The sequence below is a fragment of the Ailuropoda melanoleuca genome, chromosome 2, assembly GCF_002007445.2.
Source record: "Ailuropoda melanoleuca isolate Jingjing chromosome 2, ASM200744v2, whole genome shotgun sequence".
In the NCBI taxonomy this organism is placed as follows: domain Eukaryota; kingdom Metazoa; phylum Chordata; class Mammalia; order Carnivora; family Ursidae; genus Ailuropoda; species Ailuropoda melanoleuca.
The window spans coordinates 171,284,797-171,303,029 of NC_048219.1; the positions used below are offsets into that span (position 1 = coordinate 171,284,797).

At 43.6% G+C, this 18,233-nt stretch overlaps 1 protein-coding gene and 1 long non-coding RNA gene across 10 annotated transcripts in view; one reads left to right on the top strand and one right to left on the bottom strand.

Moving 5' to 3' along the window:
• Window positions 1-17,552, bottom strand: part of LOC117801130 — a 106,033-nt gene extending 88,481 nt beyond the window's left edge. For all 5 annotated transcript variants that reach the window (XR_004623588.1, XR_004623589.1, XR_004623590.1 and 2 more), the window contains exon 1: window positions 17,382-17,552. This is a non-coding gene — a long non-coding RNA (uncharacterized LOC117801130). The remainder of the gene's footprint in view (window positions 1-17,381) is intronic.
• A 130-nt stretch (window positions 17,553-17,682) lies between these two features.
• CREB1 (cAMP responsive element binding protein 1) overlaps window positions 17,683-18,233 on the top strand; it is a 67,729-nt gene continuing 67,178 nt past the window's right edge. For 4 of the 5 annotated variants that reach the window (XR_855659.3, XM_019798413.2, XM_002918087.4 and 1 more), the window contains exon 1: window positions 17,728-17,926. The gene's annotated coding sequence lies outside the window, so the exon portion shown is untranslated. Of the gene's footprint in view, window positions 17,927-18,233 lie in introns of all 5 variants that reach the window. The other variant, XM_034655066.1, reaches the window with a different exon arrangement.

Here is an 18,233-nt window from a genome sequence, read left to right on the forward strand (position 1 = left end):
AGATGATGATGCCTTAGGCTAAAGAAGCAGCAGTGGAGGAAGGCAGATGGGAGCCAGGTTCTGGATTTGAAATCTTGGTGGGATTGGATGTTGGGTGTAAAAAGCAGAGGACAGGCAAAGGTAACTCCAGGAATTTTCTCCTGAGCATCTCCTACAAAGGACTTAACCACGAACCAATGTGGGGAAGAAAGAAGTTAGGACGCGACGTGCAGGAATTGAAGAAAGAGTGTGAATCTGGTTGTTGCCTGAGAATGCTCTGTGGACACTTCCTGAAAAGATAGAAACAGCACGAGGAGAGGGTGTGGCGGTGGTTTGCAAGAAAATCTGGGATTTGGCAGAGCATCGTTCTAGGAGTGCTGCATTTCTGATTTCCAACACTTGATATCACAGAAACATTGTGGGAAAAAACACAGAAATCAACGTCTCTGAGTCAGAAAGTGATTCTGACGAATTAGACTCTGAACATGCAACAGTTCCTTTTTATATATGGCCTGAGGATGAAATATGATTTATAAAATCTGTCTAAATCAGTCAAAACTTTTTCAATAAATAGAAAATAATTTTGATAAGAAATAATCATGTAATAGTTTAATTGGCAGTTTTTTCTTAGTGATACAAAACTATCTTCTAATTGGATGAGATAAATATGGTGATAAAGATATCTAATGCTTACTAATCACTTACAGTGAGTCAGGGACAGCGTAAGCGAGATCCAGGGGTTTTTGCAACCCACCGCACCGCACTCCAGCGAAGGAGTTCCATCCCCCACCCCACCCTTCCTAGAGGAAGCTCCAAACGGTGAGGAAAATGAATGTGTTTCCTGTATGCCCCACATCATCTCTGTACTCTGCCATTTTTTCCTTAGAAGAAACCTCAGCCTCTGATTTAATTAATTCTTCACTTTTAAGAATTTTAAGAATGCAATCTTTAGCCCAGGTCTTGCATGCCTACCCTCTCTTCCTCTCGGCCCTGTCCTTCCAGTCTTTTGCGTCCTGAGGTTTTGGGTGTTGAGTTTGGTTCACTCTGTTCAAGTCAATGACCAGGCACAGAAGGAGGTGCCAACCTAAAGCAATGAGAAGACTCTGTCCCCGCCCGGAGGTGCTTAGAGTCCGTCTGGTTAGGCAAATTCATACCTGAATGGGTAAGCTACCTCCTTACACACCAGAGGTGCTCTGCCCCCGTATGTGCAGCGAGCTCTGACGGTGAGCAACAATGTAGGACAAGCCCCGATGGAAAGAAAGTGTTTTTAAAACTCCCTTGGCTTCATGCTGTGTTATGGGTAATTCCAGTAAAAGTTCCCGGGCTGCAGCAAGCCGTGTTTTGATTCTAAGTCTTTTCACACCTCGTGTCATGTAAGCCTAAAGTGCAAACACTATCTGTTTAATCTTGGACCAATAATGACAGATGAGGTTATATAAAAGTGAAACCAGGATATTGTATGTTGATCAGAGTTCAATTAAAAAAAAAAAAGTCCTGAAAATGATTCAGTGCCGCCTTCCTGGAAGAAGTAGGAGAAACTCTGACACACAAATACAAAAGTATTCTACTGGTTCATTTCAAAACCACAGTGACAAAAACTATTTAGCACTGTGCCCTAGAATAGATATTAGTAACATTACAGGGTGTCAGACAGTAACATATTAGACAATAACATTTACAGTTTCATGAGATGAAATCTACACAAGGTAGTTGACTGGTGGGAGGGACCAAAAAAAGGATGGGGTCCATCCTGGAAGAAAATCAGTGTAGAGAAGACTCCATGATCCTAGAATAAGATGCCACCCTGCCAAGAGCCAGGGCTGGGAGCATGCCAAATTCTAGTAAATTCAATGCCATTCCACTGATGTTTATCACCGTCCTTTGTAGTCTGAGAACAGATTACTAAAGGACCTCTTATTTTAAGAGGATCTCAGAACTGTGAAGATACTCATTCCAACCCAGTAGATTAGGATGAAACAAAGTTGTTTTTCTGATCTGCAAATGCACGACCCTAATGATACAAAATCTGCTTGTGCTGAGGAGGCATGGGCATGCATGTCTTCCTCAAAGTTCTGTTGGAAAGAAGAGATTTCCTGGAAGAAGCAGCACTGTGGTTCATGCAGCATTCAGAAACATGCACTAAATTGTCATTGACAAGTCCCTTAAAAAAAAAAAAGTATGTCAAATACTGAAATATAACAATTTAGCTGACAGGACCAGATTCCTTGCTAAGAAAAGTCTACACAGAGAAGGGACACTGGCAGTCATGACACTGACATTTTGAAGGGCTCTTATGCTCGTTTGCTGCCTGGTGATGTGTATAGGTAAAAAGATTTATTTTCTCCTTGCCTATCATCCTTACACACCCAAACAAGAAAACTCTCACAAAATTCCTTGTAGAAGAGGGGAGAGTGGGGAGGGGTTACAAGCATGGGGGAGAGGAGCTTTTGTAAAAAGCTTTTTACAAAAGCCCCCCCCCACTCCATCTTTGGATGTTATTGGTAGAAATGTGTTGTGTGAGAAAAAAAAAACTTGAAAACCACTCATTAAATACCTAACTGCACAAGTCAAATACCTTGATATGGTGAGTTTCAGGAGACACAGTGACTCCTATCTCAGAAGCTAACCAGGTTTTGACAGCTTTTCACTGTGCAGAGATGGGTGCTTCTCAGGGTGTGGTTTAAAACTCTATACCCTGCACCCGAGTTTAGGTAGTCACAATTCCTGTTAGGACAGGAGCTGGCTGTTGTTTTCCAGTGTTACCAAGACAACGTTCATGACTAAACCACAACTAACAGAGACCAGAAGCGTTTTACCAAGACACATGTGAACTTCAGCATTAAAATGGACAGAGTAACTATAGCCTACTTTATCATTTTTGCTCATGTATTGAAAAGAAATGTCACTATTCCGGAGAAGAAATGCACTCTGGCCCTTCTGAAATGCGTCCTGTGATAAATTATATTGTACTTTATCACAGTAAAGCACCAGTTTTTAAGCCCTCACAGACATTAAGTATGGACGTTTTGTCTCCTTTTAATAAGCATTGGGTAGCATGAGCCTAAAGCCTGAAGGGAAAGAAGCAAGAACCTAATGAGCCAGTTTAAAAGGCAAGAGAACCTTTTTTTTAAATTGTTTTTATATTATTATTTTTTTAATATATACTATGTTTTTATATTATTATTACTAAATGCCTTAAGTATTTGACTATGAACATGAGAGCCTTGAAGTCACAAATGCAGAATTTGGACAGAACTGCAAAAAAGTAAGTCTGCTAGCCTTAGAAAGTCAAATGTCTTCACCTCAGGGTTGCTAACACTGTTTTCCCATGGTTTCTTGGAAAACACAACTGTTTTCTTTGGACTCTTTCCAGGTGCTTTATTGAGGGGGCAAGCTGGATGAAGAGGAGCATATCGTAAATAACTTTGTCACAGAAGGACGAGGAGCGTTGACCTCAATATGCTTCTGTTCTTTCTACGTAAAATTCTCCGAGTACAATTGCGCAGGAAGCAGCATAGTCAGAGATGTAGCACTGGTCATTTGCTGACTGTCCTGGGACAATAATTCTCAAATACTTATATCCTAGAGTTTTACTTTAATACCCTGAATCAGTGCTTCTAAAAGGTGAAGGACCAAATTTTTTAAAAATTTCCAATCCCATGCAGATGTTTGTAAAATACAGTAAAAATGAATGACTAGAAAAAAAAATGTAAAAACAAGGAATACAAAATAGAACCTTCACATTTTGTGTTATTGATTTCAACAGACATAAAATACTCTGTTGAATTGCTATTAAAGTTTAGAAATGCTTGCTCTCAATTTCTGTACTGACCTTGTGGCAGACAGGTAACAAAAATTTCCAACTACAGTTTCCGAAGGACTGCCTGATCACACACATAGATGCAAACACACACACACGTGTCACGGAAGCACACACACACAAGCACACAAGACACCATATAGGTCAGCTTCTACCCACTTAAAAAATAATTTAAATTTGCATTAAATTATTACATTAGTTTTTGAAAAAACTCAACTTTGTGCAAAAAAATCTGGTGAAGAAACAGCAGTCTCTTACCCCATCACTCCAAATCTTCTAGGGTCTACCCAGAGAGGTGGCCCAGCTAACAATCAGAGCTGTCATAAAGCTGTCACCATCAGTTCCTCCCCCTCCGCCAACCTGACCTTCCTCCTGAAGCTCTCTTCCTCCTTCTCACAGGTGCTGTTGAGGTATTCCTTTTACCTTCCTTCTCCAGGGGTTCCCTTTGAGATAGATTATATTCTTGTTCAAAATATTTGCTGCTCCTGCAATGGGTGGATTGTACTTCCTTACCCCCTTGACAGCCCATGCCAGGACGTGTGATGTTCCACTCTATGGAAGGATTTTACATCTCTGCCATGTTACACTCAGAAGTCACCAGGTCACTTGCCAATCCATGTGTCATCCCAAGGTAGAAGCATAAGAGACAGACAAGATCTGTTCTCTCTCCTTCTCTTTCTCTCTTCCACAAAGCTAGCCATAATGTCCGGGGTAGAGGCTGCTCCATCAGCCTCCGTCCCACTCAAGGTGACAACAGAACTGCATGGTGAACACGTTGGGTGAGTAAAAAAACCTCAGTTGTAAACCATGGAGACTTCCATGTTGGTTGTGACTGCATCATACCGTAAGCTGACAGATATGCACTTGTTTCCTGGATCTTCTTTCTTGGTTTACTCCCTCATTTTGGTAATGCATACCTTCTCGTAGTTTCCTGAGAAAGTGTTTGTGATAGGCAAAAATCTAACATGTCTAAAAATAACAGGATACTGCTATTGAAATAATTTTCCCTCAAGATCGGAGCCCACTAACACATCACCTTCAAGCTTCCAGGGGTGCTGTTGAGAAGTCCAGTGCCACTCTCATCCCGGTCCTCTGTAGGTGCCTTCAGCCCCTCCCAGAGGCTTTTACGTTCTCTTTGTTTTTATACATGGTATTCAAAAATTGCAGGGTCATACGCTTAGACATGGGCTCTTTGCAAGAGATTTGAGTATCTCCTTCAATCTTAATACTCATGTTTTTCAAATCCAGGAAAGTGTCTTCAATAATTTTTCCCCTTAAGATCATCTTTTATTCCCCTCCTTTTTAAAAGGAAGGATCTAGTTTCAGCAAAGCTACACGTGTTCATAGTTTGCATAATCCACAGCCCTCTCACTGAACACTTACCCTACCCTAGAGACAGCCACTGTGAATTTTTCAAACCGGTTCTTTGGAATTGACCTCCATATCTCTACACATGTTTTAATTGTGGCAATTTGGTATTTCTGCTTTAAGCTTTACTTATTGACTTTGCATTATGGAAATGAGGGTTTATTTTCCTCCCTTTCTGCATGCCCACCACATACATGCTCTTTCGTTATATATCGTAATTTTATTTTATTTTTTTAAAGATTTTATTTATATATTTGAAAGAGAGAGAAAGAGAGAGTATGCAGGCAGAGAGACAGAGAGAGGGACAAGCAGACACCACGCTGAGCACAGAGCCTGACAGGGAGCTTGATCCCGCGACCCTGAGACCATGACTTAAGCCGAAATCAAGGGTCGGTCACCCAACCGACTGAGCCACCCAGGTGCCTATCATAATTTTAATTAGATTAATAATTGGTCGTTACATTTTTAGAGCCTTGTATTCAATTCTATTTGAACCATATAATAGACTATAATTAATTTTCCTCTCCTGCCTAACTTTCTGGTTTTTTCTGGAGTTAATAATTGTACTGTTCTTTTCATTTATGTGATTGTCTAAGCACATATCACTAACTCAAAACTCTCCACCACTTTAACTCTCATCTCAATATAGTCAGACATATCAGGCTTTCCAGTTGATTGGTTGGTTAGTTGGTTGAATAGTCTGTTGGTTTCTCTCTGTCATGCTGATCAAATCCTTCAAATTCATGGGCGTACCCCCAAATGGAAGTCCCTTCTCTGCATTTCTCAAGGTAGGACAGAATAAACTTTAGTTTGCAGTTTGTTAACTGGGTTTATAACTTACATATTTAGCCAAATGTTCTGTAGGTCTCCCTTTGTCCTCTTTTCCTGGGCTCTGTAAATGGGATGGATCAGGCATGACCTCTAATTCTTGACCCTTTCGGGTTTCTACAGGACAAGTTACTTCCTTTTTGTTGCTATCCCTTCTCCCTCCTGCAGGCACTCAGGTATCAGCTTCTTCCATCTTCCATCTGTTACTTTCCTTCCATCTAGCCCATCTTCTAAGCATGTGCTGAATTTTCTCAGCTGCTATGGTGTCCTTTCCTGTTCCTTTTGTCCTTAGGGGGCTGAATTAATTTCTTATTGTCAATATAACAAATTACCACAAACTTAATGGCTTAAAACACAAATGTATTATCTCATAGTTCTAAAGGTCTGAAGTGTAAAATCAGTCTTGGTGGGCTAAAATCCAGGTGTGGGCGGAGCTGCACGCCTTCTGGACACTCTAGGGGAGGATCTGTTTCTTTGCCTTTTCTAGCTCCTAGAGGCTTCTGTATTCCTTGGCTCATGACCTCATCATCTATCTTCAAAACAGAGCATCTTTCGATTTTTTTTTCTTTTGCTCTGACTCGAATTCTCCTGCCTTCCTTTTTCCCTTTTAAGGATCTTTGTGATTACACCCAAATAATCCCAAAAAATCTCCCCATCTCAAAATCCTTAAGTTTATTACATCTGCAAAGTTCTTCTTGCCAGGTAAGCTGACATATTCATAGGTTTCAGGAATTAGGACATGAGTGTCTGGGGATGGGGTGGCATTATTCTGTCTATACCATAAGGGTTTGTACTTTTCTTAGTCCTGTGCTATGGAGGCTCAGAAACAAACAGAGAGCAAAAAGCGTATGTTTAATCAGGAGCCCAGATAGTATGTGCCCTGGTTCAAATCTGTGAAACTCTTCTCCTATCTACTTCTGAAATAGATATAAGTAAGGAGAGCATATAATAGAAATAACCAATTATCACTAAAGCCCTCAATCCATATACAAGATTAGGACAGGCCTGAGAATGTTTTCATACACCCTGAGTGCCACTGGTTGGGAGAGGAGCCAGCAGAGTGGAAATGGGAAGAAAATGAATAAAAAGTGATAAACAGAACAAAGGGGAGGGGGGAAAAGGCTTGTGGAGGAGGTACATATGATAAGATTATGAAATACGGCTGTCACTCAGTAATACAGGTGCTACCCATGGCCTAGTAGACACAGATCAGAGATGGGAATAGGCAGTCAACATTATATATATGGGAAAAAAGGAAGCTAAATTTAGAATTGGAAGCTCTAAATTCAAATCCATCTTTAAATTTACAGTTTCATCTTGTGCAAGTCAATTAGGTGTCTTGAATACATGGCCAAGGAAACTGAAACCCAGAAAAGTTATTTCAGTTTTAAATTAGCACATAGACATCAAAGACCCTAGTGAGACATCACACAGCAGTTGAATGATAGTTGAATCTGAGGCGGAAAGAAGCACCAAATGACAACCAGCATCAGGGTGTAGCCAATGATAACATGGAAACCCAACAGCTGAAAGGCAGACAAAAAGAAAATTATCTTTTCCATTTCAGGCTAGACGGACTAACTTGGCCATAAGAAAATTCACCTTATTGCATGGATATAATATTCTATGGAAAAACCACTTTTATTCATTCAAAACCATTTTACTGAACTCCTCCAATGTGAAAAACATCATGCTTGCTAGGCATATCTCAATGAATAAGGCAGATGTAATCTCTGCCCTCATAGGGATTATAGTCTAGCAGGGGACTAGACAATTAAATCACAACTAGTAAATGTGAGAGGCACTTTGATGGAAACAGAGGCCCCTAAACCAGACTGGGGTGTTGGTGTGATGGGGAGAACAGTTAGGTAGGGCTCAGAGCTAATGACATACCCCTCAAAGCTCAGCTAAAGCATAGGAGCTAGTGAAGCAGGGAGGGAAGGGAGTGATTTGGTAGTGTTTCAAAGAGCCTACTCTTCGCTGAGGAAGGGCAATATCTTGGAAGCTAGTTGGCCTGATTCTTGTGGCATGTACGAAAATGGCAATAGGATTATGCCAGAAGAAAAGTGTTTGGGTTACTAAGGGCTTTCAGAATGGTGGAATTGTACTGATGAAATCATAACTACTCTGCTTTCCTTTCAATGCAAAGTCCCTCCCCACTGTCCCCTCTACAACCAGGCAGGGGAGCACCATGGTTGAGAGTAAAACACTAGAGCCAGACTGCCCGGTTCACATTCTACCTTGCCACTTACTAGCTCTAGGATCTCGGAGACATTTCTTTGCCCTTCTGTGCTTCAGTTTACTCATCTATAAAATGTTCCTAATGTTACTATTTCCCCTCATTGGGTTATTGTGAGGATTAAATTAATCAACACAGCAAAAGTGTTTAGAACAGTGCTTGGCACAAAGTAAGGACTCAATAAATCTTCCCCTGTTACCGCTACTGATTTCAATCACCGACCACTGGCCCCTTCATAATTTCTAGGGGGTAAGAGGCCATCTGACTTTGTTTATGTGGCACTGAGTTCAGTCACAGGAAGCCAAGAATGTCACGGTCCTGGTAGCTTACCATTCAGTCCTCAAAATCGAAATTAAAAGTAACCAGAATCTTGCTGGTCAGTTCCTCAGTTCTGACTCTGGGACATGGGAAAATAAGAAAGCTTCAAAGAGGTCCTCATCTCCTTCAGGTCATACAGAACCAAGACTGAGACGGCACAGAGCATGGCCATGCTGCAATCAAGCCCCATGAGAAGCCAGTACCTGGGTGGGACCCTCATGATACAGGCTGCAATACAGAAACTCAGTATCTTCAGATGTATCCCAAGGTGATTAGGCCGAAGGGGATCTGTTTTGCTAACCAAATACCAGGAGATTCATATTAAATCCAGAATTTCAACTACATTCAGTCAACAAATATTTGAATGCCAGCTATGTACAAGACACTGTTCTACAGGTTAAGGACACAGCAGTGGAAAAAACAAATGTCCCTGCCCTAGAGGGATCAGATGGACAATAAATACAACAAGTGAGTCAAGTATATAGCACACCACAGAGTGATAGGTGCTATGGAGAAAAATAAAGTGGCAAAGGGAGATGGGGGAGCAAAAGAGCAAAGAGAGGTGGAGTGTAAGGTGAATGATTTTCATCAGCATAGTAAGAGAAGCCCTCACAGAAATGGGGACATCTGAACAAAAACCTGAGGAAGACACAAAAATGTCTGGAAGGAGCATTCTAAGCATAAGGAACAACAAGTGCACAGTCCCTGAGCAGAAAGCATGTCCAAGACATCTGCAGAACAGCAAAGTGGCCAACATGACCAAACAAAGAAAAGTAAGGGGAAGAATAACAGGAAGTGAGAGCAGGGAGCTAATGGGAATTATAGGCTAATTGCAAGAATCATGGCTTTCACTCTGAGTGAGATGGGGACCTGCTGGATAGTTCTGGACAGTGATGGCATGGTTACTTTATGTTTTAAAAGGATCATTCTGGCTGCTATGTTGAGAATAGAATGAAGATTAAGGGTAGCTGATACAAAACCCAGTCAAAGGTGGGAGTGGTGGTATCAGAGGAGGTGGGGAGAGTGGTCATATATTTTGAAAAGAGAGCAACAGGATTTGACGACAGATTGGACATGGGGTATAAAAGTTGCTGAGTCAGCCTCTGCAATGGGAATGATGGAGTTTTTGAGGAGGTTTCTGAGGAGAGAGGAGATCCGGAGTTCAGTTTTGTTATAATAAAATGGAGAGGTCCATTAAACATCCAAGTAGGGATGCTGAGGTACTTGGATATACAAGTCTGGGTCTGAAACTAAGGAGTTGTGAACTAAATTATATCTACTGTCATAAGACTGAAGGAGATCATTAAAGCAGAAAGTACAAGAACAAAAGAAGTCCCAGGGCACCTGGGTGGCTCAGTCAGTTAAGCGTCTGCCTTCAGCTCAGGTCATGATCTCAGGGTCCTGGGATCAAACCCCATGTTGGGCTCCCTGCTCAGAGGGGAGTCTGCTTCTCCCCCTCCGTCTGCTCCTCTGCTTGTGCTCTCTCTCTCTCGCTATCTCAAATAAATAAAATCCTTAAAAAAAAAAAAAAAGAACAAAAGAAGTCCAAGGACAGAGTCCTGAGACATTCCAATATTAAGAGGTCAGTGAGGAAAGGAAACTGAGAACAGTGACCAGTAGTGTAGGACAAAAACCAGGAGAGGGGCGCCTGGGTAGCGCAGTTGTTAAGCGTCTGCCTTCGGCCCAGGGCGTGATCCTGGCGATCTGGGATCGAGCCCCACATCAGGCTCCTCCACTATGAGCCTGCTTCTTCCTCTCCCTCTCCCCCTGCTTGTGTTCCCTCTCTCGCTGGCTGTCTCTCTCTGTCAAATAAATAAATAAAATCTTTAAAAAAAAAAAAAAAACAGGGAGAACATAGCATCCCGGAGGCCAAGTGAAGAAAGTGTTACAGGGAGGAGGGAGGCATCAACTGTGTCAGATGCTGCTGACAGGTCAAGTGAGATGAAGACTAAAAACAGGTCACTGGATTAAGTAACATGGAGAGCAGTCAGGTGGAATGCTGGGGGTAAGAGCTAGTTGCAGAGGATTTAACAGAAAATAAGAGAAAAGGAATTGGGACAGTGAATATAGAACTCTTTCAAGGGTATTTACTGTAGAGAGAGCCAAAAAAAAAAAAAAAGAAAAAAGAAAACAAAACAAAAGAAAAGGAAGAAAAAGAAAAATGAGACAGTAGCTGGAGGAGGAGGTAGAAGTCAAGAGTTGTTTTTTGTTCTTGTTAAGATTAATTTTAAGAAGCAATGTATTAATTTACATGGGGAACTATAACTGGTAAACAAACCAGGAATAGTTATAACAGGTCAGTGCTTTCTATTTTCTGTGGGAAAACTATCGGGAAAGCACAATGAAAATCACAAGATGGGGGCACCTAGGTGGTTCAGTTGGTTAAGCGTCTGCCTTTGGCTCAGGTCACCATCCCGGGGCCCTGGGATCAAGCCCCACATCAGGCTCCCTACTCTTGGCGGCGAGCCTGCTTCTCCCTCTCCCTCTGCCTACTGCTCCCCCTGCTTGTGCGCACGTGCTCTGTCAAATAAATAAATAAAATCTTTAAAAGAAAAGAAAGGAAAATCACAAGATGACTTCATGAGCATTGATAACTTGCACCGATTCCAACTATGAAGAGCCTCAAGCATCCCTCTGTACTGCTGGGGACAACTCAGTAGATCACATGCTTGCACCAACTGGGCAAGGGACCTCTCCCTTGACCAGTGCTGGAGAAACTCTAACCATGCATTCATTCTTTTATTCAAGAAACATTACTAAGCACCTATTATATGCCAGTTACTAGGGATACAAGTTCAACAAAACAACACTTTGCCTTTAGGAAGCTCATGGTTCAATGAAGGATGAAGATAAGCGAATGAATAGTTACAATATAATGAGTATTAAAAGAGGTACATGTACATGTAAGGGACAAAAAAATAATTAAATAGTTAACTATTTGGTAGTGGGGATATTTGGGTCATTCACTTTTTTTGTCTTTTTGCTGTTAGAGAGATGTTAACGATTTCAACTGCTTTCTGATCCAGGAATCTTTATTGATATCTACTTCATTAAGATAATTACATTAAGATTATAAGGTAATTACCAAATAAGAAGAAAGCCTTTTATATACCTCCTCATTTTAACTGCAAAAGCAACCAAGAAAATAAATCTGAACAGTATGAACCATCAAAGATCAGAGACAGGCAAGTTGGAAATTCATTCAACAAATACATATTGAGCACCGTGTATATGTTAGGGCATGGTTCTAATACTTGACATACATCAGTGAACAAAATGAAAATATTGCTTTTTAAAACTTGTATTTTAGCAGGGGAGTCAGTCAACAATAAACATAAAAAGTAGTAAAATAGTATGTTTGAAGGTAGTAAGTGCCACAGAAAAGAAATATTAACAAGATATGGAGATTCCAGAAAAATGGGGTGGGTACGGGGGGGGAGTGGTGATTGAGGTGGGGGTCAAGTTGCAATTTTAAATAGTATGGTAAAAAAAAAAAACCCACAATGAGATGCCCTTTTTCACCCATAAATAAGCAATCAGAGTAAAGATGGACTGAGGTGGGCGCTTTGATACATTGCTTAGAGGAATGTAAATTGCTATAACTCTTCTGAATAGCAATTTGACAATCAAGGACTTGAGAATGCTTCAGGATCTTTGCCGCAGTAATTTATATCCAGTGTGAGGAATTAACTCTAAATAAAACTTTATGAATAAAGCAAAAAACAGATAGATAGATGATAGATAGATAGATAGATAGATAGATAGATAGATAGATAGATGATAGATAGATAGATAGGGGATAGATAGATGGAAGGAAGGAAGAAAGGAAGTTAGTTAGTTCGGTCCGGGCCTCAGTGAGAAAGTGCTTTCTCCCTCAGCAGACTTGAAGGAAGTGAGGGAGTTAACTCTCTCCATACTTGGAAAAAGAACATTTTAGGAACTGAAACAGCCCCGAGGTGCTAAGGCAGAAGTCTGGCTGGTATATGGCCAGGCAAGAAGTAAGGAGACTTCTTCAGAAGCAACTGCAGTAATCCAGGCAAGAAATGAAGGTATTGTAGACTTGGCTCACTTGCAGTGGAGGTGGTAAGCAGTCAGAGTTGGATACATTTTGCAGGTATAGCCAATAAATTTTCCTAAATGAAGAGATGTGAGGTGTGAGAGAAAGGAAGGCACGAAGAATTGTGCCAAGATTTTTAACCTCAGCTATTAGGGTGGGAAAAGCTGCAAGTACAGATGTGAGGGGGAAATTCAGTTCAGATTTAGATATATTGAGTTTGAGGTGTCTATTAGACATCTATAGCATCTCAGATCCTTTGGCATCCTTCCCTGCGGGGCCTTTGGCCTCTTACTCTGCCCCTGTTGCCATACCCAACATACCTCAGGCCATAACCACCTGACAGTCTTTTGCTTCATGTTCCGGCTCATACAAAATGGAGGTATCTGAATTTGGGGGCGGGGGAGTAGTGTTAGCATCCATCCTATGGACTGAATCTCGACCTCTTCCCCTGACTTACTTCTTTTCCCTATCCTCATTTCCCAGGGATTATATTCCCTAATAAAATAACAGCTTAGAGGCCTACACCTCAGGTCTGCTTCCTGGGGAAACCCAGGCTAAGACAATAACCACGTTGAGGTGTACGTAGGTACTGGTTTAAATGAGACTGGAGTTTGGGGGATTGATTTGTGGGGAAGGTATAATTTTGAAAGTTGTCAGTATAGACCTAGTATTTACAATCATGAGACTGGATGAGAGCACAAAGGAGTAGACAAAAAAGAAATGTCAGAAAGAGGAGAGGTTGAAGATTTTATTACCTTTGAGAGAGAAACAATGTTTTAGTCACTACTCTACCCACAGTTTCTAAGAGTGCATGGCACAAAGTAGGTGTTTAACAGTTACTTTTAGAATAAAAGAAATAGGTCACCATGGCTTTGGGGTTAGGTAGGAGAGTGAATTAAGTCATGAGAGATGATAAACTAGAATAGGCAGGGCTCACGGAATTTGAGTTTGTAGTGAGAGTGATAGTTAGGTTCAACAGCGGAAGCAAGAGAGAAAAATAACAGGAAAAGGAAGCCGTGGTTAGAGAGAAGCTCTCAGATATCACTTTCTCCTTGAAGTCTTTTATAATCAACTTATGAGATCTCCCCCCTTTTCTGGATCTCTCTCAGGGTACTTATTGATCATAAACTAAGTCAAGTTATATCCATGTGCTCTTCTCTACTTTTCCCAATATTGATCATATTTTCCAGGGGTGTAATTGAGTCAAAAATAAAGGTAGCTTCCAAGTCCCAGAGACAAAAAATGGATGTTTAAAGTTTGACATGTTTAGTTCATTTTCATGGTTCATAGAGATGCTAGAGAAGACTAGATGAAATTGAGAGACTCAATTTCAATTCTGGAGTATATCCAAAATGTTTAGTAAAATAACTTGCACTTGGATGAATGGATGATCGAATGAATGAGTGAGTGAAAAAAGTTAGGTGAGAACAGAGGCCAAGAGAGCAGAACTCAAGGAGAATACAGGGTGTAATAACTGGTGGAGGTCCACAGGTATGACGACAGGGCACGAGGAAGTAAAGGATGTGGGCCTGCAGTCAAAACGCACCTAGGAAGTGAGCCAAGTAAGATATGAAGAGATAGCGCCTAACTGAAGGTCATTGTGGACAGATAGGAAGAATATGAGGAAATTTTGAAACAAAAAACTACCATTTTGATGGATGATAAAAATAAGCTACGAGTAAATAATTTCAAGAATTTGGTGTCATGTATAGGGTAAGAAGAGCAAGATGATAAGCTCAATTTTGAAAATGTATTTGACATAAGGGTGAGATATGCAAGTCAAAGTAGTAATAGGCAACATTTTAATCAACTTACTACATGTCAAACATTGTTCCAAGAACACATTCCATCAATGGTCTAATTACCACAATAACATGATGATGTAGGTGCTATTATCATCTTTATTTTGCGGATGGGAAAACTAAGGGACAAGAATGAACAATTTGTCCAGTGTCACATAGTTAGTAAGTGGCTGAGCCAGAATTTCAACACCAAGATATTAAGGAATTTTGCCCAGGACCAGATATATTCATTATTTATTCAATAAATATTTAACAAGCACTGCTACAATCTAGAAATTGTTGCTGGTGCTAGGAATGGGAGGGGAGGAACAGAGCTGGTGGTGAATAAGACAGACATAATTCCTACCTGCACAGACTTAAATAAGTATGTATGGTGAGTCGGAAAAGAAACTGAGAAGTTACAACTTGGTAGGGGAGTGGGTAGCAAAAAAGAATTCCAGAGGAGGGGCAACGTCTGTAAGTACCTTGAGATGAGAGCCTACAGTAGGAAAAAAGAGAGAGAGAGAGAGAAGAGCCTAGAAAAAATAAAAAGACTAATATGGCTGGAGTGCTGAGAGCTAGGAGGACAATTGGGGAAGTTGGGGAGAATGAGAAACCCATATCGTAGAGGGTCTGGTGTCCATGATAAGGAGCTTAGACTGTTTTCAGTAAGCAAAGGGAAGCCATTAAGAATTCAAGCAGAGTAGTGACTTGATCAGATTTATATTTATTTATTTTTTTAAAGATTTATTTATTTGACAGAGATAGAGACAGCCAGCGAGAGAGGGAACACAAGCAGGGGGAGTGGGAGAGGAAGAAGCAGGCTCATAGTGGAGGAGCCTGATGTGGGGCTCGATCCCACAACGCTGGAATCACGCCCTGAGCCGAAGGCAAACGGTTAACCGCTGTGCCACTCAGGCACCCCAGATTTATATTTAAAAAAAAAAAAACACAAAACTCTGGTACAGCATGGCAAATGGATTGGAATAAGCCAAAAGGAGTTCTGTTGGACCTAGATGGTAGTCATTGCAAGACTTCAAATGATGAAGGTTGACTATACTACAGTATGAAAAGTAGCCATCGGAAAGGAGAGGCCACAAATCAAATTTTTTATTTTTTTTTTAAAGATTTTATTTATTTATTTTAAAGTGAGAGAGAGAGCGTGGGGGGGGAGAGGGTAGAGGGAGAGGGAGAGAATCTCAAGCATACTCAGCACTGAGCACAGAGCTCAAAGCCAGGCTTGATCCCCACGACTCTGAGATTATGACCTGAACCAAAATCAAGAGTTGGACACTTAACCGACTGAGCCACCCAGGCACCCCACAAATTCAATTTTTTAAGGAAGAGAAGCCTAGGTGATTGGGATGTATGTCAAAAGTATCTCAAGTTTCTGGCTTGAACTGAGTAGATGGATGGGATGCCCCTCACTGATCCAAGGACTGTGAGAAGAGGCTTTTGGAGGGAATATGATATATAGGTTGAGTTTGACATGGCCCAGTCATCCAAATGAAAGTGTCCCAAAGCCGGTTAGAAATATGAATTCAGAGTTCAAGAGCCAGATCTAGGCTTGAGGCATGGGCTGGACAGTCTTTGGCAGAGGGTACCTGTAGCCACTGGAAGAGGATGAGACCACCAAGAAAAGTGTACATGAGGGCTCGGCTCTGCAGGATTCCAATATCTGGATAACAGAGAAGTTGCTTGTTAAAGAACAGAGAAATAAGAGGAAAACGCTCTTATTTCAAGAGCAGAGGGAAGAGAATATTTAAATAAAGGTGTGGTCAATAGTTCCAAATGCTAGAATGAGGTCTTGTAAGAGTAGGACTGAAGCTTGTAGGTGACAGTTCAGAGCTGCCTCAGGTGAGTGGTGAACAGAAGCCAGACTGGAGAGGGCGGAGCAGTGGGACACGTGAGAATGTCCATTGGGTAAGACACAACTGCAGTCATAGCTGGATAAAGATTTAAGGAGAGAAATATTTTTAAATAAATGAGAGACTTGAGCATGTTCAAGTAATAGAAAAGCCAGCAGTGAAGGAAGTGTTGAATTTAACAGAAGGAAAAGAGGGATCCTCTTCAGCCCAAAGTCCCTGAGAGAGCAGAAGGGGATCTAGAGTACCAGGAAGAGCAACTCTTCTTTGTGACTAGAAGCCAGTAAGGGGTGGGGCTCAGTCAGATTTGAACCCACTCGGTCCTCTCGGTCGGCTTCCTAAAGATAGGTGCTTTAAAGCACAGAAGAATTATAAGCCATGAGAGCCGGGGAAAGGACTGCAGAGTTCAGTAAAAAGGAGTCAGAAACGTGGCCTTGAGCGACCTCTGAGAAAGCAGTTTCAGTAGTCGAAGGAACGTTAGTCACACTGTCGGGCTTAGAGTGGGAGTGGGTGGTGAAGAAAAGGGCGCAGTGGGTGCAAACCACAGCGGTAAGAATAGGCGGTGAAAAGACAGGGACCCGGAAGGTTGCCAGAACAAAGAGGCGGGCAGGTGGGGGAAGGGGGTCATATTTTGGAGTGTCCCAGAGCAACCTCGGTCGGGACAGGTCATTACTCGGAGGCCCTCTAGGACCGAACAGGTCATCTACGGCCTGACTGCTGAGCTGCACCCCACCAGGTGCCACAAGTCCCGTGGCCTCCGCCCCCCCCATCCCCCGAGATCGAACAGCGAGGCGAGCGGCCGCCAGGTCTTTCCGCTGACTCTCGAAGAGGAGAGGCCGCGGGCGGGGCAAACCCTTCCCACGCGGGCGCCACCACGCCGGGGCAGCGCAGGGGCCCCGCGTCCCGGCACCCGGCCCAGGCCCCAGGCCCCACGCTTCGGGGCGTTTGCAGAGCCTCCGCCGCCCTTCCTCCCAACTCGCCCGACTCCGGCTCTCAGCCGAGTCTCACACCCGGCTGCGCGTCGGCCAAGTCCCCGCAGCTTTTGAAAAGTTCCCGGGGCGGGAGGCGCTCAGGGGCCTGGGCTCAGGCCCGGCGCGCCGCAGCCGCCCTAGAGCCCGCCGCTTACCGCCGCAGGGGCAGGCAGGCGCGGGGGTTTCCACCGAGCCGTCGACACCCCAAGGGAATTCCCCACAGGGCCACACGCGAACCCGCCTTCCTCCTGCATATTGCCGCCACCGGGTTTTATCCGCGAAACGGCGAGGTGGGGCTCAGACCACTCCTCCCCCGCCCGTCCCTTCCCACCTTAGCCACCACCCCAATCCCGGCGGAACGCCTTAGCCTCGGCCGAAGGACTCCGAAGGCTTTCGGCAAGTTCCGCCTCCAGCGCGGGGGGCGGGGCCGCTCGAGCTCCTCCGGGCCGAGCTCGGCTGTTTCCGTGCGCGGCCGCTGCGCACTCGGCACTGGGCGGCGCTGGCTGGCTCCCTGGCTGCGGCTCCTCAGTCGGCGGCGGCTGCTGCTGCCTGTGGCCCGGGCGGCTGGGAGAAGCGGAGTGTTGGTGAGTGACGCGGCGGAGGTGTAGTTTGACGCGGTGTGTTACGTGGGGGAGAGAATAAAACTCCAGCGAGATCCGGGCCGCGAACGAAAGCAGTGACGGAGGAGCTTGTACCACCGGTAAGAGGAGCAGGAGGAGGAGGCAGGAGCCGGAGAGAGCCGGGGGGACGGAGGGGGGACGGGGAGGCGCCGGACACCCGCGCTCGGGGCCTTCCCCTCGCAGGAGGGGCCGCGGTAAAGATGGAGCCTCCGCCCGAGCCCCACAACATCGCCGCCGCTCGCAGCGAACAAAGAATAATGGCGGCGGACTGGAGCCAGCGGCGGCCGGGGCGGCAGCGACTCTGCCTGCAGCCAGCGGCGGCGCTCATGGCGGGGGGCGGCGGGCGGGGTGGGAGCCGGCGGCCGGGGGTGTGTGCGGGCGCGGCCG